Below are 27097 nucleotides of genomic sequence, written 5' to 3' on the forward strand. Positions count from 1 at the left end.
TGTGCCAAATACAATAGAATGAACCTTTTGGGGAGACCGAGCATGAATATATCCACATCCAACCATAAACAATTGATTTGGTGGTTACAGCTCGCTAGGTGTCATCTGAGAAGCCTTCTGTCTCTGTCACCCACACAGGCGTCGGAGAGACAAGCTGCACCTCGCGGCTGCACAGGGAACAAAGACCACACAGGGGTCTCAAAGATAAGGCAATTAATCTGTAATGACAGTGTTTATTAAGGACAGTAAAGAGTGCAATCGGGGGAAGAAAGAGACTCCTTAACTGCAATTTTATCCTAATTTGGCTGAATTCAAGAGGATAAATCGATAGGACTTTAGAACAGGCTGGTATGCTTTATGGGAGTGCTAGTATGAAAAAAAATGAGAATCACATTGCCAAAAGCAGTAGTTTATCCTGTTGAAATTAGGAATCTTCCAAGACATCTTAGAGGGTATTATTAACGGAGCACACTTAAGAAAATAACACTTGGAGCTTGGGAGAAGTCTCAGAAAATAACATGACTGTTCATATTTTTAATTCTTTTGCTGGTTTGTTTTTACTTCATGTCAGTTAGTGTTGGAACATGAAAATATTTTACTTCATAATGGAAAATGAATATGGTCCTATTAGATGAAAGTTTATGCTATTCTGCAAAGTAATTAAAATTCTCAGTGAAAGAAAAGTGACTGAAAACCAACATTTTTCATCTCTTCTGGTGCAGAAACAAAACAAAAGTGTTCCCTGACATTTTTTGGGGAAAAAAAACAAACAAAAACAAAGGAAAACAATTCTGTAGAAAATGAAGTTTTATTTAAAAAAACCCAAACCTTTCTTACTATAAAAAGTTATTCTAAAGATCATGCATAGTTGTATGGCGTGTTTGATTTATAGCCTATGCAGGACACTATAAGAAAGAAGGGCCAAATTCAGAGCAAGCATAAATCAGTAGTTAGCTTACATAGAGCATTGGACTGGCTATAGAAACTCATCCTCGTTCCACTATGTTAGTAGTAAGAGTGGCATGTCTCATTTCTTTCTGAATCAGCTCTCACTCTTGTAAAGGATCCACACAACTTCCAAGTCCATTATTTTTCTTACATGAAAGGCTTGTAATAATACATGGTATAAAAAGTTAGGGGAGAAACCAATTCTATAGGTCAGAGTCTGTCATTACTTTAAAAAAAAGAAAAAAAAAAGCACAAAGCCTAAATTTGGATGATTTTCCTTAAGAAATGAAGCCAGGGAAGATAGATGAGCCAATGTCTGAAAGGAAGACTTATTGTATAATAATAAATATTGTAGGAGACAGATAATCACCTTTTCACTGAAGTTTCAAGATATATCACCTCTGCCATGACATTTAGCTGGGGCAGAAGAACCCACTCCCACTTCCCAGTTATCTGGGAAACTTCATTAAGCCAAATTCTGCTCCTTGACACATTTCCAGCAGCTGTTTAAAGACCATATGGGCCCCACATCCATCTCAGAAGGCCTAAAGTTCTGCAAGTGCTTTACCACTAAGCAATAAAGATCTTGCAACACCTTGCACTTTACAAATGGGGAGATGGAGAGACAGAGACACTTGTGGTCCCCTCCCATGGTGTCGCAGAGGCAAAGATAAAACATTCCTTAAGTCAGAAGTCACTCTCCCATTTTTAGGCTGTGCAACTGCTATTTGTAAGTGCTCATTTCATATTCCAAATGTGGGTGATAGTGAAGTGGTAGTAACCTTAATAAAAATATGGTTTTCATTTGTATTTTACTACACACTAGTGATGGCAAAACAGAGAAACTAGGGAAAGGCTCTGTTTCCAGTTTTCTGGATGACCTCTCCTATCTGATACAAAGTCCAAGCGAGTTAACAGAAAAATTTGGTATTACACATACCTTTGCACTGCAGAAGGATCTTCAAGAGTAATGGTCACCCTAATGCAGAGAAACCCTCAAAGCCTGTGTATCACTTTGAGGGCAGAGTATGTTGTAACTTGTACATGCTGTTTAAGTGCTCCCTTCTACAATGGGATTAATTCTTCTGTACAAAAAACATTCCTCAGATAGAAATTATATCATTGTCTGGCACAAAAGAGAGCTGAAAAATTAATTGACTTGGCTGAATTAAAATTTGTGATGGATGCTTGCTGAACACTAGTGAACACTGTAGGCCAGATTCTGTCCTTATTCTCTATAATAAGCATAACAAAAGTGAAACGTATCTTCATGCTTACGTGATTTAAGGAAGAAAAAAAAAGTACTGTAACAGGAAAACAGCATATCAAAATAGGGATACACTATGGTAGAGCAGCTCTATGAAATCTGAAAATACTAAAAAATACTTTCATAGAAATGCATCTCCATTGTATATTTTGTTATGCCCTTAGGAGTCGCTTACGTATATCGCGTCCATAGCAGAGAGTGGAATTCATCTTTGGAGTATTTTGCTGCTAGCTGGGATATCAACAAAGCGTTCATAAAGGGGGGCTACCAAACGCATTTCTGATTCCTGGGGAAGCATTTCTAGTGGCAGCAGGCATGACTAGCTCTATTTTCTACCTTGTTGGACTTTCAGCTAAAAGTGAACTGAAAAGTTTGTGCTAGGAGCTAATGACTGGTATGTGGGAAAGCAGCAGCAGGATTATGTTCCTTTTGATCCTTCGTTCAGATCTATTCCACATGGCTGTTGGTCAAAAGTCTTTTCCCATCCAAACACATCTAGAGATAAGCCAGGATTCTGGAGACTCATTACAGCCTGTAGAGATAGGTTGCAGCTTACACCACATCCTAACTTGATCTAACTGGAATCTGTGTAGTTGATTTGAAATGTACTCTCCAGTTTGCTTCATGCAATCAGGATGTTTAAGCAAATGTACTTTGAGTGAGAGCAGCAACAGGACTAGCAGTGAGACAGTGGCCACTGGTGCCGTCTCTGCATCTCAGCTCCAGCCCTAGGTCCCTCTGTCATCGGCAGAATATAGATTTAGCCCAGCAGCAAGCCATTTTATTCCAGCTCCATGCCTCACTTGAGTTCTTGAAAAGCATACACAGATGGCGATCGGGCCACCAATCTGACCGTGCTTAAGCCTGTTGTGAAGATAAGATCCCAGTGAGTCCTGTGGTGGTGGCTTCACGGCGTGGCAGTGGCACGCTGCAAGTTGGGCTGCGTGTGGCACTGCTGTCCCTGGCACACCAGGTCTGTGGGAAGAACAGATCTGCCAGCATCTCCAAGCAGGAAAAAGTCCCTTGCTGGTTTGTGAGAGTCAGAAGGGGGTGCAGTACATGGCGGTTTTAAATTGTTTGTGTTCTCTGCGTTATAACAAACTCTGAGGCAATAATTACTTCCCTGAGGTAATATCAACTGCACTAACAGCATGAGAAATTTGATCTGCCCATTTCCTGGTTTCGGCCGCAGCTCGTGAAATCACAACTATCAAATGCAGAGCCTGGATGAAAGAGCCATTCTCCTCTATCTGCACAGCTATTTTTGGTTCTTCGTAGCTTATAAATAAAATAATCTTTGAGACTGGAATTGCTTAGAGAAGTGTTTTCAACCAAATGGCAAGTGCCTTTAGAGCACTTGGGAAGATCAGGAAAGTCAAAATAATTTTTGAGTCACACCTGCGCTTTCTGAAATGTTTAAAACTGAAAATTTGTTCCTAAAAAAAACCCCAGGTATACATGTATTCTGAGTTTGATCCTCTCCCTGGAGAAGCATTCATAGCTTCAGTGATTCCCATGGAGTTCTGTCAAATTAAATGAGCTGGATATTTGCTCTAGGACATTTTGCAACCACAAACAGCAGCAGCACGATAAAGATCTCAGCACACTTCTGAGAGGAAGGCAAACGGCACTGAGAGACTGGCTGCAAAAGTGTCATTCATTAGTAAAAAGGTCATGAGTGACTGGAAGGGGTACGAATGAAACATTTCACCTGTGTGGAGCTTCATTTTGCAGTCCCTTTAATTTTATCAACTGCATTTTCCTAATTGTTTCAAAGGTTTGTCTTCCTGCGTTTTAAGGTCTGCATTTGGGAAGCTCGGGTTAAAGGGAGACCTTCCTTTCTGCCTCTAAGCCTGGGTACATGCTGGAAGGATGAGAACTACTATTGCAAGATAAGAGGAAACCCGAGATGTGAAAGATGTCTCAATCTAGAGCCAGACCCAAACAGCAGGCTGTGTAAAATGCGGGTGAAAGTACAGGCAGGCAGCACTGGTTGTTATATGAAGTAACAAGCACTGATTCAGTAATTACAGATGGCATTTTGAAGCCACACACGCTCACTGAGCGAGCATATAGAGACTAAAAGCATGAAGTGTGACCTAATCCAAAACACAGTAGCATCCCTGGAAAGAAGCTCCAAAGAAAATTAAAGCAAGAGATGTAATCTCATAGCATCAAGCATGAAATGACTGAATACTTGACTTCCTCAATCACTCCTACCTTAGGCAATGAAAACAAGTTTATACTCTAGGGTGAGAAAGAAAATTTATGGAAATTATGGAAATCGATCACAGTGTTTTATTTGCCTGCGGTGTGCAGGAATTTCTCCAAATCCAGAATAGTCTTTCCTCCCCCTCCCAGTCCCCACCCAAGCACAATCAAGGAATATGTACTGAATCAGAATGGAAACTTTTAAGTCTGGTTTTCCAAGATAAAGAGCTGTAGCCTAAGCAAGAACACAGTTCTACTTTGGGGTCACAAAAACTGTCTAATACCTTGATTTGTGCAGCAAAGATCCCCATTTCTTGCATAACACAATCCAAAATGGAATTAAATTCTAAATCAATTATAAAACATTGAAGTTTTTATACTATGTGGATTCCCCCCCCCCCCTTCCACCAAACTGATGTTAGTGAATAAGTATGAATGGATAGTACTAGAATCAACTAATGGTAGGGATAACCCCAAAGTATTTGTACAGTTGTTCCTGTTCCCTGCCTGACCTGCTCTGCTTTATGTCAGTGTCTACTTTAAGGGGTAGGAATTGTCTTTCCGTACTGTAGTTTATGTGGTGTCACAAACGTTGATATTGATCTCTTGCAGCAAAGGTTTCTGTTTGATCTCACTGGTATGAGAGCATGTATGTTATTTTCATCAGTGGCCTTTCCAGTCACTTGATTCATTAGTTTTGCACAAAGCAGGATTGTAACTGGGCAGTGAGGAGGGGGAATGTGTATGCTCAGAGTAAGATTTAGCAATTCCTGTATTTCCTGTAAGAGGGGCTATTTTGAGGTTTGCTTATGTTTGGTACTTCTTTGGGGGATGGTAAAAAAGAGGAAAAGTATCTCCCCAAAGCAGAAAGCAATGGCATCTAGCTTTCCCATCCACTGTTTGTAAAATCATTATTAAACAAACTTACCTTTTACGTTCTCCCTCTTAGCTTCTCTACCAATTCTATGACGTTGTAACCTTGTTCTGAGTGTTAACGTCCTTCCTCTCCCAGTCAGAGATAAAAAATGTCCTTGACAAAATAGTACATCTTCATTGTTCACAACAGAACTGCTCTCCTGCTGGCTACTTTAAAAAGCAAAATTAATGTTTTGTCTGTGGGAGAAATTTAATCTGAGATAAAGTGTGGGTATTAGCCTCCCAGAGATCATCCCAAGCTGATGTAGCCTTGTTCAGGTGATACATCTGGTGGTATATGAGCTCTCCCATAGCAGTATCCATAGAAATAGTTTAGATTTGGATCATGCAGTAGGATTTTGAATCTGTAACACTACCACTGTCACAGGTGGGTATTCTCCTGAGTCGGCTCTGACTCACTTGTCATTTGCTGCCTTGTAAAGAGGAAAACCCTTAGGGATGTAAATCAAAGGTATTAGTAGGAAGCAACTCACTCATCTGCAGGAAGCAGGAAAAAAGTAAATATCCCAATGGTCTTGCATTACATCATCCCACTTATAGGATCAGTTGAGCATTTTTATTGGGCCACAGTTAGTCCTGAGCTGTTCGGCATCCTGTGGGTATGAGTTTAGGTGTGAAGTCCCACAGAGAGTCTCCTTCGGAGAAGTCAAGAGAGACTAAGCGTAGGGTTCAGTTTCGGAAACAAAAGTTCAGCGTGCCTGTGTGCTCAGTTTCACATGGGACTGAAGGTTCTACACTCTTCACATCCAGCCAGGGCTCTATGAAATTGCTGAAACAGTCACCTGGTGCCACCTGAGAGCGCCACAGGAGGCTGACAGGACCTGTCAGAGACACATGCTTTTCCAAATGGCTGCTAGAGCTACGTAAGGTTCTACAGGGAATTTCTAACGCCACTTCATACCTGTATTCAGCCAACTAACTGAGTCCTAAGTGCCTCTGCTGCTCCCTATGCAGGCAGCCAAGCAGCAAGCACAGCCTAGAAAGTCAACGGCACTGGTCACCGAAGAAATGAGTGAACAGCACTGGTTCTCATAATCAAAATATTTTCCATGGCAGAAAGTTCCCTGACAGAAATTTGCCTCCCTGTAGTTGCTCCAAAGAGGAGCACAAACAGTGCATTTCTGTGCCCTTTTCTTTTCCTGACTTCTTGTGCTGTTACATCTTCTCTGATGCAGACAGGTAATACTGGAAATTCTCTGTGGGGAGAGTGAGTCCAGTTCATGGTCTGGAGAGCAACTGGATATCCTGGGATCTTGAACTGTGACAACTAGTCTCTCAATTCACCTCTCAATTCCTGTTCTTGGTTCTCTTTGCTCTTCTCAGATATTCCTTTAGATATTATCAGAGGCCCTATTTAAGTAGCAAAGGCATTTTTGACATTACTCCAGAGGAACAGCATCATTTTTCTCTTGCTTTTTTTCTTGCCACAAGTGTTTCAGAACCTACAGGCATGGTTGTTTGCTGTGTCACAGGTCCCTGGTGTCTAATCTCCCAAGTAAACACGTGACTCATTCATCCTACAGCAGCGTGGGACCGTATATATCAGACATTTAATCGCTCGACAGAAGGCCATATTCATGTGTGGTCGATTAAGTCTCTAGATAACAAACACTCAAGCCCAAAACAACCCAACCCTGAAATCAACAATAAAAAGCTTTGCTGGTCTGTAGAATTTCACGTTACAAGGTAGACCTTGTAGCCAATAGATCAAGAGCAGTCTCTGCTGAAAGTTATGCTAACTTTAATAACAAAAATATATAACAAGGATTAACAAAGTTTTTTTTTGTTGTTCCTGTCTTAGTATCCTTTTAAGGCCAAAAATATGCTCATTTTGTCATGAACTGTTTCCAGTCAAAATACGCTTGACATTCTAATTAATGCATTCAAAGGGACAGTTTTGGTACAGTTTCCCACAGACACTTCTATAGCAATTGTGTTTCAAGGGGGCAATAAAACCACAGGGAGGTTCTACACTATAATAACATTTGGCTGTTTATCTGGGCTCAGGGTTACTTGGGTGTTACGTACTCTTTGCTGGTGGAGCAGAATGAACTTAAGAGGGAAAATACCAGGCATCTTGGTAGGCAGCTGCATCATCCTAGAGAGTTTTTAGCAAAACAAATTTGGGGGTCTTAGCCCCAGCAGAGCTAGAAAGAGCTCAAGGACACTACATGCTCCTTCACATTCATGTCATTTCCACTTAAGCTATCTGTTGCTGTGGTGCAAGTCAAATACAGCACAGAGATACCATTACAGAAGCACCACCAGGGACTCCAGCATTACAGGTATGTTGACAACCACACTTACAGCAACATTAAAATCCTGCTAGTTCATGAATTAACGGTAACTTTGGAAACCAAATTCTCACACAATAGCTCTTCAGGGGACAGTCTGGAGGAGGAAAAGCGTTTTCATTTGGCTTTGACAACCTCGCTTGTTTTCTTGGCCCTTTTTTTGTCAACAGCCCCTGCAAACCTAGCAGTTACAGAGTACGCTCACACTGTAGTACATGTCTCAGGATACATGGCACATGTCAAACTTTTAATCTCAGCCACTGATCATTGTTCTTCATAACCTAATTTAGTTCTGCAAACAAGGCAATTAAAATGTCAAGCTTCATCAGTTGCATTGATTTTCCAGAGCAGCCTTACACTTGGCTATAGAAGTCTCCCTACAGGCTCTGCTCTTCCCTTACTCTATTCAGATCCCAGGACCAATTTTTGGTAGCAGAAACACTCAGACTGGAATACTTTATTAGTTGTATGCAATCCCTGGTGATACCCAGAGAGTGCAATAGAGATAGGAATAAATTTCCAGCAAACCCTCAAGCTCTACTGCTCAATGCAGTTCTCTACTGTAGGAGCTGCCAGACCACCACTCCCAGTAGTAGCAAGGGAGCTTCTCCCTGTGATGAATTACCTGCAGTGCAACAACTTTTCAAGCTTCAGAGTATAATTAGAGTATGTGGTTTAATGAGAGCTTAAGTCTGCAGTGGGAGAAGCAACAACAAGCAAGATGTGCAGATAGTTCATCTTCTTCAAACTTTGCAGTTTGAAGAGAAATAGCCACTGGTACCTCAGTACTCTGGTTCCAGCGTGTTGTTCAATGGGTACATTAGACAGGTCTAGGGTCTAACATAACTACCATAATAAAATTATACGGCACAATAAATTATCCACATGATAATTTCTAACTACTGAAATTTAGGCTGCTTCAACTCTACTTTGACCAAAAAAAGGGCTTTAAAAAATTTAAGAGGAGGACACTACAGGAAATTAGAGTTCACCAGAATCTACACAGTGTGGAATAAAATTTAAGTACAGGTGAGAAGCAAAAGAGAACATGTAATTATGAAGGGAAAGATGAGATCTAGACCCTTCATCCTGTTTCTGTAATGCTAAAATGTGAGATCATTCTCTGGAAAGATTAATAGCTGATACATATAGTTTAGAACAAAACAAAACAAAAAAAAAAAAAAAAGAGAAAAAAAAATAATACTCTGAACAGCACTGTATGTCCAGAGAAGATCATCACATCATTTTCATTGTCAAAATGTTGAAAGACTTTATGGTCTTCAATATATATCTCTACTTATAGGTGGCAGGATGTTGGAGGCCTTTGTGCTAGAGTCATGATTTAAACCTGAAGCAGAACACTGCGACTCCTGAGGTCTGTTTTATCATGGATATAAATGCTGGGCTCACACTACTAGGAATGTCTAATGCATGACTAACCAGAAGGATCTGAGTCCACAGCATGAAAAAACACCGAGGTCTACCTTGGTGGGCAGTCAGGAATGTGAAGCACTGGAAGGCAGCAATCAAGCATGCTAGAATTTACACAATCAAATAAGATTTACAAGATGAAGACAAGATTTACTCCTAAAAAGATTGGGTAGTATATGCATCCTGATCTGGAAAGGTCTTTGAACATATTTCATCTAGAAACAAAAATGGGCATCTTACAGCAGCACACTTGCATAGAATAGTAACTGTCTTTCTCCAAGCTGAGGTACAGCCACCTCAAACCTCAGCAGTTCTTATACCTCCACCCCCCAATCACCCCAAATTTTTTGTTCAGTTAAATACAAACAGCAGGAGGTCTTGGCAACACTTTGTTTTGCATTCAAGTCAAGCCAGTGCTACTGGACGAAATCTTCAGCTGGTTGGTTTCACCAGAACTCAAATGAAGCTCAAACTTGTCTGTTCACTTCAGTGCTTTGGCCTGCACAGAGAGTTTGCCCTACTGTTTATTGTAGTTCATGCTGCTCACGGTTCACTGACATTTTTCCCTCGGCTTAGAGCCAGTGAGACTTCTGACCTGCTCTCCTTAGAGCCTTCACAACCCATAAGGGAAGCAGCCAGAATAGTCACTCCCTCCTTGTACACTCTCTGTAGACAACTGGAGCATGGGGCATCATACTGACTTGTGTCACTGCACTTCCGGGACACATTACTGAGAGACAGTGTGGAAGAAAACTACTCCAGATACCTCTGAATATCTGGCATCGTTCTACACCTGAGTGCTTCAGGTCCTACACATTACTAAGATGGTCATGAGACTAGAATTGTCAGGAAGAAACCAGGGAACCCAGCTTCTCAGTGCGGAAACCCTCTTGTTTTCTGAGGTCTTTGAACTCTATTGCATAAAGTTCTAGCAAGATCCTCAGCTTTCCTGTGTAGTTCAGGACCAAATCAAACTAAATGTGTATTTTCTCTGTCATCTTGGAGTGCAACTCATAGTTTAAAGAGCCAAAAGTCAGTTTGGACTTAGTAACCATATAATTGTGTGTAGTCCCTACTCTATGTTATCCATATGCACAAATACGAGCAGTGCATGTGACTCCAATTTTGATAATAAAATATAACAGGAATATATATGTAAGTAACATTTAAGGTAAGGTAAAAACATAGAGACACTTGCAACTTCTAGATAGATCATTGCAGGCACAAAGCTGTGAACATACTACTTTTCCCCCACCTGCCCTCTGAATTTTTGGCATACCCTTCCTGTTACATACCTTGCGTTGTTTGTTGCCTTAAGTGAACACTAATGCTGAAAGAGTAATTTGATGGCAAGTTGAAGGAACAGTAAATCTAATCAATGCTTGCTTTGAACTTCTGCAATGCTATGAAAGCTTGTCAGATTACCCTGTTTACATAGTGCAGCTGCTATTCATGGTTATCACTATTATTTAGTGCTGCATGTAGGTGCCAGCAGAGCTCAGGACTGCGGTTGCAGGTGCAGAAATGTCTCAATGGTTTGTGTCTCTGGTTGCACAAGTAATAGTAATAGCAGAAAAAGAGAACCTTCTGTAGGGCAAGTTCAATATTTTTCTCCTGGTCTCATTAAAAAACAAGAATGGAAGCACATTAAAAAGTAATGGAAAAAGTAAGGTAACTAAACTCTTTAAAACTTCAAGAGAAGTGCTAAGCAATTTCAGTTTACAGAGAAGCTTCCACCAACAGAAACAAACAGTTTAGTTTGGATGAAATCAAGATGGTCTTCAAAGTAATTGTGAGCACTTTTTCCCTCATAAAATTCTATTTAGTTTATATACTATATATTTTATGAAAAAAAATATAGGCAATGAAGTTTTAACTTTACAGAGAAATTTCAGCCTACATTGGAAACAATCATGTAGTAGCATTACCTGATGGAATCCAGAACTGGAGATTTTCTTCTACACCAACACTGCAGGGTGACTCTCACCAAATTACACCGTATCTGTGTACCTTGTGTTTATCATAAAGCAGTAAAATATGTTCTTCTAGTGAGTAAGTCCTCTGGCAGAACTGTGGGTGAAAACAGAATTATGTAAGAGGCAATCCCAAATATTTATATTATCTTGCTTATATAGCTGAAAGCATCACTGGGGTAGAAGCTACAGGCAAGTGTGCAGTTGTGAAGCATTAACTGGAAAACAGGAAACATCAATTGCTCATTAGCAGTGAATTGCCTGGACTGGCAAAGTATTTTGAAAATTGTTAGATCCATGCATGGGATTTAGCAACTCAAAGTTTGGCTCATATAAAGACCAGGTAGTAGCGGAATGAAGGTAATTAAGGCACTGTGTGAGGAATGTGGAAAAGAGCAGTGCCAAAAGTGATCTGGAAGCTGCACTAAGTCACAGGCAAGTCAAAGATTGTAAGGTAAGATTGTTAGGAACAGCAGCATGTGCTTGGGGTTTTGTGAATGAAAGTTTGCGTCGATGGAGAGAGAATGTAACAAAGATCTGAAGTATCAAAGCTGTTTCGGTACCCGAAACCTATGTTAGGCTTTCCTTTGTTAATTTGTGACATGCTTTAGGTAAAATGGGTATAGTGGAAGAAACAGGAGAATACGCAACAAAAAAGGGCAGTGGCTTAGTAGGTGAATGTGTAACCAAAAAATTTAAAGGATATGAATAGTCAGGAAGGCAGTGATATGGTAAAAACGTAGAGCTAGTCCCAGAGTCTTATTCTTGCAAAAATATATTTCTATAAAGAGGATACACCAACAATTTCATTAACTGTTCTTTTTTTTAGAATACTCAAATGCTATTACTTATAGAACAAACACCCCTATGTTGTTTGTGGAAACCAAGCAAAAGAATGCAAAGCAAATATGCAAGTAAACTAATAACTAGTGTTTAGTCAATTACTGTTTTGTACAAACAAACCACTTCTTCAGTGGAACATCATCTACATACAAGACAGCTGAAAATAGACACATGCAGAACAGACTAGAATTCAAAGGCAAAAGCCCTTATAAGTGCAGTAAGAGGGGGTGAAAATGGATGAAGAGAAGCAAGGATAAACAACATCAGAAAACTGTCAGCCACTGAAAAACAAATAATATCTACTCATCTTGTATAAACTCAGTTGTAGGTTGGCAAATGGAAGATTTTAAACAAGGCTGTCTGCCAAGATGAGAAGTGGAAGTCCCAACTGTAATTAAATAGATTGACTCCTCTTCCTCAGGAAGCAGCAGAGCAAGAACTCCTTTTTCATGTCTCTCCAAACACCCCCCCCTTCTGTGGCTGTTGCAGTGAAGACCACCTGGCTGAAGGCAAGCTCAATCAGGAAGAGCAGGGGATGGGACTGGAGATTTTTAGATCTTACAGCCTTTTCATTCAGGAAAAGGCTATTGCATTAGGAGGAGAAGGGTTTGTTTGGGGAAAGGAGAAATGCCCCAGCTGATGATCTCCCTTTCTTCCTGTCAGAGAGCTCAGGGAAGGGAGAGGGCAGCAGTCACCCGTGGCTGCCTCCTCTCCTCAAGAGCGGTACTCGCAATGCAGTTTGCTGGGCTTTCTCCTGTGAAGGAGAACATGCTTCTCAAATACAGAGGTTATTAACTTTGATGAATAAGCCATACAAACTAGATCCTAGTTAGGTGTGTCCATCTCAGCAGATTCACTTCCTCCCTCAGAGAGGCAGTTAGCTAGATGGTGCATAGAAGTGAGGACATACATCCTCTACCGAAAGCTCTACTCCAGCCAGCTTAACAGGCTTCAGAGTTTTTCTACCTCAGCTAATACTGTTTCAGTAACCATTCAGCCTTCCTATTAGGATAAGCTAAGGATGAAGAATTTCTGAGATATTGCGTAGTCCCTTATGTAAGGTAAAAACAAGTTGCTACTCAGCTGATTTGCCATCTTTTCTCCTTACTCTGTCCTCTCTACTGAAGTACGCACCCCCAGAAGCTAGTGCAACCATGCCAGCTGCTCAAAACCCAAGGGAGGAAGCTGCCCTTCAAGGTACCCTTTCTGGTTTGGCTGTGGCCTTGATGGCTGGGCTATCCAGCCACAGCAGTGCTGGAGGAGGTGGTGGGGTGGTGTGCTGGGGGTGCTGCAGGGATCGTTGGTTTGTACCACAGCTCAACAGGCAGCATCTCATGGGAGGAATCCAAGCTCTCCTTTCTAATCTACCTTGTTTTGGAAATCTTCTGAATGTTATTAGATTCTGTAAGACCTGACCTTTAAAAGTCAGGGGTGCAATTAACCAATCTGGCCAGCTCCACATCAGCCGCTCACGCTAGCCTAGGAGGGGCAGGAACCAGACAGCTCACTCCTGACTAATGTTATTACGGAGGAACAGGAGGTGGACCCAGACGCTCTAATTAAACTGCAGCAGGTCTGCTCAGCAGGCTGTTATGATTGAGTGCAAAGCAGAGATGCCATGCAAAGCATGCTAGAGTCCCTGGGTTTCATCTAATTACACGGCATAGCCATTTTTGTGTTGATTTGCTGGCAGGAGCCTGTCATCCAACCCACGAAGGAAAGGGAAAGCATCCAGAGAAATGGAGATCCTCCACTGCCAGTGATTTGGTCTGGAGGCCTCTCTATTAACTTGCTTTATCAAAATTAATGCATAAAAGCATGGCTAGAATGGAAGGAAAGGCACTGTGGACAGATTGCCTTCATTACCTGTACAAGCAACTCTCTGCTCTGCTTTCATTTGTATGTCAGAAACAGCCCCGCATGTAAGTGCCCCTGAAGATCAGAGGAGTCATTTGCAGGAGTCTGACTCAGTGTTTCTTTGGTGTGGGTGAAGACCTAGTGCTAAATGGCCACTCCTCTCTCCCTGACCTAGCTACTTTATTTAGGCTTGGACTTAAATGGTAAGACAGAAATTCAGCAGAAAGGTGAACCTTGTGGCTCTGTCAAGCTTTTTGATTTTTCTGGGACATCAGTGTGCTTGACTTGTGGACTGCATTTGTCTCTGTCAGTTTGCTGTCCTTTCCACTGGGGATCTACTGACATTTCTTGCTTGTTTCTCTCCATCCTGCTCACAGTAAATTGCCTCTGCTTCTGTACAACCCTTTTCTGTTAACACCGAAAATTTCAGAGTTCAGATAAAACTACTTTTTTTTATGTTGATCAAATGGGTCATGCCTGAATTTGGCTTTTATTCAGGCTGATAACCTACCCACTCTGGAGTACAAACACAAGTCAAACTTGGTCTCTTGGTGCTGATTGTTCTTGGCCCTTGTTTCTGTCATCTCTTACTCAGAGAAGCAGATGAGTTTTCTTAACAGTTCAATTTGAAGAACCACAGGCTCTTTATTTACTCCGAGAGAGCTTTGGGTTGTCCCTAATCTTCCTACAGTATGCTAAAACCAGGCCTTCATGCTCAAGCAACCCAAATATCCTTAACATTTTCAAAAGCTGAATGCACATGATGGAAAGAAGCAGGGAGGGTGTTCTTAAGTGCAGGTTTTAGCTCCCTGCAGCTCTTTACCCAAGGGACAGAAATGGGCACATCCAGATTTTGATCCAAATGCAGGAACTGAATCTATCAACTGGAAAAAATGTTGGACAAATTAGTCTTGTGAGGCTAAAGCCAGCTGTTGCAAATATATCCCTAGCCTACCTTAGATCTAAGCCTCCAAGTTTTCTTGTGTTTAGCTGATAGTACAAGTGAGCAACTATACATTTCATGACTGTTAATTAAGATGGTGCAAGAGTTTAGGCACTGATTTACTTAGGTTTAAGAACCTAATCCAACATATTTTACAAGCTCTGTAATGATTTCTCAGCTAAGCCTCTGAATTGCCCCTCTTAATTGTTTTTCACTATTTGAGTACATGTTGCTTCAGCCCCAACCAGTGGCTGAGCACCACACGCCACTCACTCATGCCTGCAGGAGGAATAGCCAGAGCCTTTATGGGGTTGGGATAAGGACAGGTTACTGACAGAAGCACCATGACAGTAGAACAGTAACAGCCAATTACACTCACACCCAGTAATAACACAGAGAACCTTACCCACCTGACCATCACAGAGAGCTGGGACCAACCTGATGCCCCAGCCACCCCCAGACTGCCCTGAAGGCACCAGGAGCACCCCTCCCCAACCAGCTCCTTTTATGGGAGAGTGATGTCAGGTGGTGTGGGAACAGCTTGGGCTGACTCAGCTCACCTGGGCTGGCTGCTTGGGGAAGTTGACTCTGGCCTGGCAGTACCAGGACAGAATTTGCAGCTGAGGAACATAATTCTTTGGCTTGCAGAAAACCATTATTCACCTGATTACCTCTGAGGAAACAGCTCTTTTGTACTTGCTCCAACTGAAGTTGTTGTCCCCCTGTTTGATGCCAGTGCCAGCAATAGGTGCCAGCAGAAGGATCACAGGTCAGCAGTAGAGCACCTGAAGTGCAACACAAAGGAATTTGAGCTAAGAAGTCAGCTTCATTGGGGGGGCAAATACAAGTGGCGTGGAGAATAATAGGAGATGTATGCATTTCTGCAGGGCTATGATCTTACTGGCATCACAGAGCACTGGTGGGATGTCTCCTGTGACAGGTGTGTTGGAAGGGAAGGAAACAAGCTCTTTAGGAAGGACAGGCAAGAGAGATGAGGAGGGGATGTTGCCCTCTATGTCGATGACAGCAGTGGGAGTGCATGGAGTGCACAGAGTTCTGCCTGGGGATGGATGGGGAGCCAATTGAGAGCTTGTTGTGCAGGATTAAAGGGAGGGCAGGGACAGGAGACATTATAGTGGGAGTCTACTATAGGCCAGGAAGACTGAGCGGACGAGGCCTTCTGTAGACATGTAGGAGCAGCCTCATATTCAAAAGCCTTTGTCCTCATGGGGAGTGTCAACCACCCTGATACCTGTTGGAGGGACAACACATCAAGGCATAAGAAATTCAGGAGGTTCCTGGAATGCATTGATGATAACTTTATTCTCTAAGAGATAGAGGAGCCAATGAGGAGAAGAGCTGTGCTGGACCTTGTCCTCACAAATGCAGTGGAGATGATGGAGAACAGGAAACTCGAGGGATCTTGGAGTTCAAGATCCTTAGGGCAGCAAGGAGGGTGCACAGCAAACTCACTGCCCTAGACTTCAGGAGAGCAGACTTTGGCCTCTTCAGGGACCTGTCTGGTAGAGTACCATGAGACAAAGTCCTGGCGGGAATAAGGGCCCAAGACAGCTGGTTCGTATTCAAGGATCACCTTCTCCAAGCTCAGGAGTAACTCGGTGACTTTCTTGCATCAGTCTTCACTATTTGTGAAGTTTCCACTGACTGGAAGAGGGAAAGATAGCCACTATTTAAAAAAAGTGAGTAAAGGAAGACCTGGGAACTACAGGGCAGTCAGTCTCACCGCTGTGCCAAGTATGATCATGGAGTAGATCCTGCTGGAAGCTAATCTAAGGCACAAGGAAAATAAGGAGGTGATTGGTTACAGCCAACATGGCCTCACTAAGGGCAAATTGTGCCTGACAAATTTGGTGGCCTTTTATGACAGGGTTACAGCATTGATGGATCAGGGAAAACCAACTAATGTCATTTACATGGACTTGTGCTGACCATTTGACATCCTTGTCTCTAAACTAGAGAAGCATAGAATTGATGGGTGGACCACTCAGTGGATGAATAATTGGATGGTAGGTCACACTCAAAGAGTTGCAGTTAACTGCTTGATGTCCAACTGGAGACCAGTGACAAGTGGCATTCCTCAGGAGTCAGTTGTTTAACATCTTTGTCAGCAACACGGACAGTGGGACTGAGTGCACCCTCAGCGAGTTAGCTGATGACACTGAACTGTGTGGTATAGTTGACATGCTGGAGAGAAGGGGTGCCACCTGGAGGGACCATGTCAGGCTTGAGAGGTGAGCCAGTGTGAATCTCATGAAGTTCAACTAGTCCAAGTACAAGGTGCTGCACATGGGTCAGTGCAGTCCCAATCACAACTACAGGATGGCTGGAGAGCAGCCCTGAGGAGAAGGACTTGGGTATGTTGATGGTGAAGCAGCCCAACATGACCAAGCAATGTGTGCTTGCAGCCCAGAAAGCCAACTGTATCCTGGGCTGCGTCAAAAGAAGCAGTTTGAGGGAGATGATTCTCCCCCTTGAGGGAGATGATTCTCCCCCTCTACTCTCATGACACCCCATCTGAAGTTGGGGGCTGGCTCTAGGGCCCCCGACATGAGAAGGACACAGAGTGAGTCCAGAGAAGGGCTACAAAGATGATCAGAGGGCTGGAGCACCTATCCTGTGAAGACAGGCTGAGGAAGTTTGGCTTGTTCAGCCTGGAGAAGAGAAAGCTCCAGGTAGACCTTAGAGCATTTATTTTAGTACCTAAATGGGCCTACAAGAAATCTGGAGAGGCGCGGTTTATAAAGGTGTATTGTGATAAGACAAGGAGTGATGGCTTTAAACTAAAATGGGGTAGATTTAGATTAGATATAAGGAAAAAGTTCTTTACTGTGATGGTGGTGAGGGACTGGCACAGGTTTCCTAGAGAAGTTATATATGCCCCCCTCCCTGGCAGTGTTCAAGTCCAGGTTGGATGGGGCTTTGGGCAACCTGGTATAGTGGCTGGTGTCCCTGCCCATGGGGACACCCAAGCCATTCTATGATTCAGTGATTTCTTCCTGCGTTTTTTCACCTCTACTTTGCTGACCCATATACCATTGTATTGTTTATCCAATTCCATGCTAAGGCACAAAACTTGCAATTATTTAAAATAGAAGCTAGAGGAATAATTAGATATATTGCTGAGATAATCTATAACAAAAGTCTAAACTTGCATAGCTCATTAGTACTTGCAAAGCTAGTAGAAGTTGTACCTCTTCTTGAAACTAATGATAGTGACAGAAATTAGAAGTTATGAACAAGGGCTGCTAAAATCATTAATGTGTCTAATGCAGCAAAGTAGTGCTGTAAAATCTGATTAGGTCCGTATTTGTATCACAAGAGCCTAAATATGCTTATGGTGACTGATTACTTTCAACAGAAGCTGATGTTGGATCTGTGCCTTTGAAAAAATATCCAACCTTACCCCCAAAAATCTAACCTCACCAAAGTGATTGGGAAATCTTTCAAATGCCTTTTAAAGATTTCCCAATCTTTTAAGTTCTGGTCATCCAAAATTTTGACAGCCATAGACCAAATGATACTGTAGGGATTTATACAGATTGGGCTTTTGGAGACAAATATACTTTGTGATCTTACAGAGCAGTGGAAAAATAATTTTGCCAGGGCTACATGTTAGAGACCCATGGGCCATCAGCTGTGCAGCCATGCACTAAGCTTGTGGAGTGACTAGTTACTCATTAACGTTCTTTTTATGGTGCTTGCTGTTTTCCTGATGAAAGGAAGAAAAAATGCATTCTTGATGCAATTCAAGCCCTATTAGAGAGAAGCATAAGAATGTCAATGCTTTCAAGCAGAATTAAATTAATTTCATTTTGTTTAAACTGTAGACTAGTCCTCTTCATGAGTGGATTGCAACGTACTTGCCTATATTTGAGAATCAAAGATTCACAGAGATAATGAAATCTAAAACCTGATGGGAAATGTGGCTGATGCTATTTGGATGAGTAAGGGGGAAGATACAGTATGGGAACATTATTACTAAGAACGAGTTCAAACCATAGTTAGCAGAAAAGTTATCACTATTTTTTTTTTGTCAGAGGATCCATCAAGTGAAAAAAACACAAAAAACATTCCTAAAAGGTCAGGAAAAGAAAGACAAGAGTTACCAAAGAGAAGGATGGAGAAACCTGCCATGATTTTTTTTTACCCAAATTTGAAGTATTTCAGGTTTTCTTTCAGAAAATGAAGGAGCCCATAGGAGGGGCCCAGTCAAACCTCTACCGACAAGGACAATGTATGATAGCTGTGATGATACTCATTTTTTTCTACATACATCCTCCACTGCCTTTATATAAATTTAAACACCCTGCTCCCTCAGGTTTCTGATTGTACTAGTGCAGCATTTTTACCACAACCCCTTTGGCATATCCTCCCTTACCTCTTTGTGTTCATTAATTGCCTGTTGTGGTTTACAGCATGTCCATCTGCCATTCGTCAGGCACTCTGGTCACCCTTAGTGGGAAGCTAGCTCAGGTCTGGTGGAGCAAGACTGTAATGAAGCAACAGCTGAGTCTAATCCTAGCTAGCAGTTATTGTTCATGTTTCATTAGCTGTGTGTTTATGGACATTTGTGGGATGTTGTTTTCCTCCTCTGTCAGTCTACATGTTTTCTTTAGTAATTGGCATAGCTTGAAGAGAGATCTGCTGGAAAAAATAAAATGAGGCCTTTGGCGTAGTGAAAATGGCAGGAACAGACAGGTAAGCACTTGGAGTGATGCCTTCAACCCAGGTTGGACACTTGGTAAAGCATGCCCTGCCAACATCTTCCACAGCAAGTGCCTAAGCCCTGCCAGTGGTAACTGGTGAATGGCTGCTGGGCTCCCCACCGGCACCATCTAGACAGTTGTTGGAAGCCCCAGGCAAGCAGGTGAGCAGTTAAAGAATAGGAAGAAAAAGTAGCCAGCCCCATTTCGAGGAGGTCCCTGCCTGAACAGTCAGAATTGGGCCTAACTTTCCTTTTCCCAATGATTTTTGAAGTTGATTTAGTTTAAACAAGTTTTGTTAGAGAAAGACCACAAGTCCATCCACATAAGAGCTATTGAGACTTATATAACAGTTGCACTTCAGTTTGTGTGAGATGATTTTCCAGGCACAGACAAGCTTTTCAGAGCTATGAATAGCAAAGCAAACACTCAGCTTTTAAGATCAGTATCTGGTGAAATGTTGGCAAGAGCCCTCACACAGAAGACATTGGAGGGAGGAGAAGCTCTCTTTCCAGCAGACAGTTCTACATTGCAGGAATTTCACCTAGGCCTCCTTGGTTCCAGCTGTTGCAGGCAAGGGGATTTCAGTCCTACTTCTTTTTTTGTAGGGGTAGGGCTGCTGCTGGTATCAATTTGAGAACATTACTTATCTCATCACACCTAAACAACTCTCCTGGGGGCATGAGCTTCAACCTACAGAAAGGCAAAGCTGTTGATGACTTCAGTGGGTTGTGCCTCAGGCACCACTCAAGGAAGAAAAAAATTCAGTGCAGAAGTCATCCCAGAAATATATAGCTATGTTGAGCAATGGCAGGGCACTTCCCAGCTGTTGAATAGCTTAACAGCCCAAATGAAAATAGCCTCCTGATGCATGTTCCTCTAGGAATAATTTCAATGGCATGTGAGCTTTCTGCCCTTTCATTGTCAGCTTTATTTCCATGAATGTTTTTCTCTTTTCCAGCCAATGCCTTCTGTCACAGTGGCTTATCTGACAATAGGTTGCGATGAGCCTGCTGCTTCTCTGCTTTCCCAAACACACAGTGATGGCCTTCTTATCTCCTCTATCAATGAGTAACAGACCTTTAAATGTTGTTCTTTATCTACCTGAAATGAGAGCATAGTGTATATCCCTTTTCTAAGGAGACCATGTTAGTTAATTTATAATGAATTATTCATCTCTTCTTGCCACTTCTCCTGCTTTTTTATTATTTTGGGTGGGGAGGAGAGGGGTCCAACCTAATAGTGGGAGGGGAGGGAATTCAGAAGATGCAGAGGGATAACAAAATTCCTTCCCTAGCTCTGACCTCGATAACAATGGGGAGAGCAAGAATTGCTACCTTGAGAGCTCATCTTCCAAGACGACAGGTAGAGCACCTAGAGTAGCTAAGCCTGCCTGAAGCAGGAGTGTGATGGGGCAATGCTACTGGGATGCATAAGTGGGATTACTGTGGCTTTTATTGCTCCCCCTGGGGCTCCACATCACTGGGGTTCCATCCCATCTGCCTCAAGTGGATGGGCAGGAGGTGCCACACACAGCCCTCCCACATGCTCTGCCTCTAAATGGCAAGCCCACAGGGTAGAACAGTACCTGTAAGTGGAGCTTAAGCACCATGTATTTTCTTCTGTATGAAACCAAAACAATAAAGAGGGGATCAGACTACTTGAAAAATAACCCTTGCGCCTGTAGCAACAGTGAGCAAAGCTCTCAGCTTTGGCTGAACTCAGCAGGAGCTGAAGAGTTCATTCCACCCTGCAGCAGAGTAATTTGTGAGACCACAAGACTCATCTTTATCTCCTGGGGATGCTATGTCAGGGTGCAATAGGGTAAAAAAATTGCCAGCTAATTTTTCGTCCTCTTTTAAAAGCATTAAGGATACAACAGTCATAGACTATTGTTGCTGTTCATAAACAGCTCAATGACAATGCAGCTTGTAACAAACAATAAAATAAAATGAATGCTTTCCTTAAAGGGAAGGAACTTCCTGCAAAGGCATTGTTTCAGCATCCAAGTAAGAAGCGCTATTTATATTTCCAAAACACTTCTGCTTTGTCAGCATCAGCCTATCTGCAGTGATAATCCATTTATCCCAGCAGCGATACCCAGGTTCCAGATGAAACTGAGGAATGTGCAGAGAAACCAAAGACCAAATTTTTCAAAAGCTGCTCGAGGGCTGAAAGAGAAAGATAGGTTGCCAAAAAAATGTCTAGAAATGCCCTCGTGTAAATGAAATCACCAGGTGCAGGGTGTGTTTTCTCCAGCAGCAAAGCCAATTTAAGCAATCCCCTGTCCCACAAAACCACCTTCTGCTCTCAGTTTGTCCACTTCGGCTGTTGGAGGCACCATGCCTTTCTCAGGAGCAGTGGCATGATCATGGTTAACCTCCAACCACCTCCCCCCCCCCAAAAAAAAAGCAGTCTTGGGGAAAGAGCATCTTTGGAATCAGGATAATTTCATTAACTGCATGTAGACCTCATCCCCAGAAACAGGTGAATCAGCATGGCTGGATTTGGAGAGCTGCAGACCAGGGAGTGACAAGAGACTTTGTGGGGAGAGACTGGTGAGAGAACACTGCGAAAGGGCATCCTCAGAGACCAACACCATTTAAATTCTACTGGGCATCACACTGGCTACCTCTCTGCCCTGCCAGGCACACTAAATAGCTTTGAAAATGTAATCAACCAATATTCTGGGCAAAGTCAGACAAACAGCATGGGAAGCAAGGAATGTAAACCACTTCTCACTAGCTCCCTAGTCACTGCATCAACTTTCATTATGAGCAATTGGAGATTTTCTTACTTTTCAAATTGTAGATTCCCAGGGCTGTGTTTCCTCATGGATCATATGATGTCATCACGAATGGCTAAGCAAACCCAGGCTGCTGCAGTCAGTATACAGCACTCTGCAGGGCAGTAACAGGAAAAATAAATGTATATTGTATCATTCAAATGCTGGCAGAAAAGGGGGAATTGTTTATATCCTCTCTGCTCACTCTAAAAAGATCAGACTGTGAAACTGAGGAATTATTCTTAAAAGAAAAGAAAAAGCATTAAAAGAACTACTCAGTGTTTAGAGACTTATCACTCTGGCCTGAGAAAATAATAGAAGCTAATATCATAATTGCAAACTTCCTTAGTCCTGAAGGATCTTGGAGCCGCTGACACTTATCCACTCCAGTGGCATGCACAGACTGACCCTTAGGATGGAGGAGAGGATACTAGCAAGGAAAGATGACACAACACGGTTGGAAAAACTGCCATGGGATCTTTAACATCCCCCTAGAACAAACAGGAACTTGGTGTGTGCAGCCTCATGTAAAAGGAATGAAGAAAATCCTATCACTAAGGTCACTTTAAACTGGATAAACCACTGAATGAGATAATGACTGGAAGAGTCCAAATATATGACCGTGTAATTTCTATGGACAAGAGAATCTCACACAGATAGCATCTCAGATTTGGGGGGTATAACTCATTCATTACTATGAATAAATGTGGCAGAGCTTCCTCTTAATAAAGACTTTTAACTAAGTATAGCTAATTATCTAGCTAAGACCAGAACACTGCCTGTAGCTGTTGCACTCTGGGGAGACAGGTCCAGGTCTCCTGGCAGCTGTGATGAACATCGTAAACTAAGTCAAGTTAATCCGCTGAGTTTCAGACTTGAGATAAGACAGAGCTTTTACAATGTCCATTATCTACTACTGTGTCTTTTATTTTATTTGAAGACATACAATGTTTATTAGCTGAATGCCCTTAAGCATTGAAAAATGAAAGCAGAAATTTACCATTTAAATTTAGATCATGCTTTCCCCCCTGCCACACACACATAATTTTAACGTTTACTCTGAGCAGTTCCCAGGATTGTGTGTCCAGATTCCAAGCAGAAGGCTAATAATAACCCCTACATTATTGTAGGCACAAAGTAAGTGCTCATAAAACTGTAGTTGCAGCCAGAGATAGGAGATGATAAATTCTTTATCAAAATAATGAATTCATTTAAATTCATTTAATGCTGTCACTTACATTGGAAGCCAAGCACACCACACTGTGGTATACTGGTTAGGTCACTTAGTAGTGTTTACCTTTGCTCATCGTGTTTATCTTTGCTCATTGTAGCATGGCATAGCTCAGATAGGAAATCATTATGTCCAAGTTCTGGGATGAGTCTTTGTACCCACAGCACTTGCATGGGATGAGCAGTGACATGAGGTCACCAGGCAGATCACCAGTTAGGCTTCAGGTTTAAACAAGTGATCACTAGTGATTTATGGAGAGTTGCTCTCCTGCCACAGATGTCCTTCCAGCCCGCCCCACAAAAAGAGGTGGTGCTGCAGGTGATGCTGGTACCATTAGGTGGCCACCAGTCTCATTTCCCTTGAGGTCTTTTTTTTTTTTTTTTTTTTCTCTCTAGAAATGAGCATTTCTATATCAGGTTAGAAAACCTTTATTCAAACTGAGCTCTTTTTTCCAGCTAATCACTTCTCCACTTTGTACTGTAGTTCTTTCTACTGGGAGAAAGAAGCATGTGGTCCATAGCACTTAACTTACATTTTGCATCAACTTAATCACGTCCTTTTTATCATTTGCTTTTCTTTAGTATAGTAAACCCTACTGTGGAAATGATACCTTCGTCTCTTAAAGAGCTTCTCTGATCCTGCTGTTGTGTCTCTTGATTCTCCACACGTAATGGCAAAGCTGTTTGCTGTAAAAATCAAACAAAAAAAACTGCTGGTACAAACAAAAGTTCAAGATTCCAGGTGGCAAGCAAGTAACAGGAGCAGATGTCTTAACCACACAGAGAAAAGTGGGGGGAGGGGGAAAAAAAGCATCGATAAAACATGAGAACAGCTTTTCACAAGATGCTAGAGGCAGTGGGAAGATTACACACTATGTTGCTGGTGTCTTGTCACACGAGCCTGAAAACAGTTGTGGCTTATGTCACTGTCTGATAGATCTGTTCTCACATGCCTTCCACCATTCATTCTTCTGGAAATTTCTCCAGGTGTCTGGTTCAGGCACTTGGCAATGAGCCCATCAGAAAGAAAACAATTCCTTATCTTCTGCCTTTAAAATTCCAGGTAGCCAAGGAGCCGCAGTGCAAAATCAGCCACTAGCAGAATTTGTAAAGAATGGGTTCCCATAAATATTGTATGTGCACTCTGTGAAAAAGTTGTAGCATTTATCAGTGCTTATGTCATCAGTCTTATAAAAAAGAGGATCATGAAAAATCAATGAGTCAGTTTTCAGTGTATTTTGTTGCCTCATTCTTCATTCCCCTGTGACACAAGCACCTATAGACATGCATCTATTGATTAGTGAGCCACAAATCAGTCAAGAGGGTTTGTACAAACTTCTAGTCTTCACCTACGCTCCTTTGACAAAGCAAGCTGGAAATTGCATAGAATACATGATCTTTCAAGATTTTCCCATGTATCCTACCCCACCTGGATTGCAATTGCAATGTAAAGTTTTTTCCATGTTATCTGACATTTCCATGGAGCTAAATCCATAAAGCCAGGGTGTGGATGTGAAAGAAACACAGTATATCACAGAAGAAGCCAGGGAACAGTTTGTTTTTCACTTTATGTGAGCTGTAGTCTCATCTGATAAAATATACATGGACTTAAAATGAGAGAATTATTACAGTCAGGCAGAGGAGAAGAGAGTGATACATCGTCCATTCAGACTCTGACCACAAAGAAATAGCCAGTGCTGTCTACCAAAATGAAATAGGGGGCTCTGCATCCCTTTACATCACCGGGTTCCTGAGGCAAGCAAGAGAAGGTACACTGAATGCCATTTCTAGTTACCATTTGTGCTGATCTGTACAGACTTGGTGGTGCAGCAAGGCACTTCTAAGGTACTTCTTGCTATTGTGAAGGTTACAGATGAAGGCAGGGGTCAAACATTACTGCCAGTGGCCTTGCTCACAGTATGCTAGCTGCCCTTCCATTTGGGCTGGCTCACTGGGGCCTGATAAAACCCTATTTTTAAGTATTTAGAGTGACACCAAGACTCCAGCCTAGTAGCAAAAGAGTAGGTTAACACCTTTCCAAACTGGGTTGGTCAGGCCAGGAGGTACCATGTGAAGCAAAGTGTCCTTTGCTCCTGGCAAGAACACTAGTCAGTAGGATGGTAAAACACCAGCCAGCCCCCCAAAATACCGAGCACTGTCCCCAGCATGAGAGAAGTTGTTCTTCTGAGCTCCTTACCAGCCCTCTCTCAGGCAGGGCTAAGGATTTATGACCAGGTTGCTCCTGGCAGCCAGGACACTCTTGCAGCAGAACCTTTTCTTATAGACCAGTCCTTTCTGCAACCAGGGATTCACACAGAACTGGCTTTTCACCTTACTGGAAACATTTCGACATCTCCTTTGGGCATGAGACCGTGTTCCCTTCCCTACTCCCTGGGAAAAGGGTCCACGGTTCTCCCAGGACACGCAGATCTTCTCTAATGAGGCAGCTTGACTTTTCTCCCCTTTCTTTCAGTTCCTCTTACTCATCTCATGCCTTCTGAGCATGGGAAGGGAGACAGAGCAGGGGTCAGAGAAAGCACTGTAGGAGAGCCTAAGAAGAGGAAAGAAAGAGAAAGAAAAGGACAAGCAAAACCAACAATGAAAACACCCTGCAACAAAACAAAATGGAAAAAACCCACCCCAGAACAGCAACAAACATCCCCACTCCTGCACTGTATTGGCTTCTTCTGTGCTCATGGACATTCCTCTCTGCACTACCAGGGGATCAGGCAGAAGCTCCACACCATCCTAGGAGTAGCTCAAGACACCTCCAAATCATTGCCTGTACCTTCAGCCAGGCTCAGCACTGGCAATGCAAAATCAGCTTTGAACCTTTTAGGTACATACAGTTGAAGCTGAGAAGCTGGTGTATACTGCAGCTAAGAAAGGGTGTCTTTGCCATCTCCCTGTAAAAGTGGCATCAAATTAAAACCCCCCAATTAAGCTTCACACAGCGTGATACAAAAAACACTGCAATGGATAAAAGAGCCAAATGGAGGCTAGTGAGGTTGGGTTTGTTTGTTTCAAACCTGCATTTCCTAAATTATAAGTTCTTTCAAAATGGTGAAGTGTTCAGGTATTTCCTTTGAAAAAAAAAAAAGTTTTAAAAAGTAAAAAAAAAAAATTTCCTTCCTTTTTGTTCTGTTCAAAATGCATTTTCCAATAAAAATTCATTCATGCAAAAATGCTTTGACAATAACCAGATCATCCTGCCATTACCGAATTCCCTCCTTTATTTCCTTCCTTTCTTTTTTCTTTTTGAAGATTACAAACTAATTTGACCAAAAAACAGAGAATGTTTTCTGAAGTCAACACTGGGAGAAATGTAAGGGGAAAAAAATACAAAAAAGCTACAGCCCCCTGAAGATTTTGTCATCTTGCCATTGTCTTAATGAGATACTGTCTTTTTAAAGAAAATAAAGCTTCCCACATCTTCTTTCTTTGGAAAATATTTGCCTGCTTTTAAAATTTTTTTCCTCAGATAATTAGAACTTTTTTTCTAGCTTCCACCTTGAGATGGGGAGTGGGCTTTATGTCAAATTTTATCCTGTGGATCCTGTTCTGCTTTATTTTGCCCAGTGTCTTTCAAAACACCATGCAAATTCGAACCTCACCTCTGTCAGTCATCTGGAAAAGCAACAGTTATTTGTGTGAG

The 27097-nt window shown here is 42.1% G+C and overlaps 1 protein-coding gene across 2 annotated transcripts in view; it reads left to right on the forward strand.

Annotated features, from left to right (window-relative positions):
* The window catches only part of RERG (RAS like estrogen regulated growth inhibitor), a gene marked incomplete at both ends in the record, with an annotated part of 107006 nt that overhangs the window by 57988 nt on the left and 21921 nt on the right, over positions 1-27097 (forward strand). The gene's annotated exons all lie outside the window — the stretch shown is intronic.

The sequence above is a fragment of the Gallinula chloropus genome (assembly GCF_964237585.1).
Source record: "Gallinula chloropus genome assembly, chromosome: 1".
NCBI classification, from domain to species: domain Eukaryota; kingdom Metazoa; phylum Chordata; class Aves; order Gruiformes; family Rallidae; genus Gallinula; species Gallinula chloropus.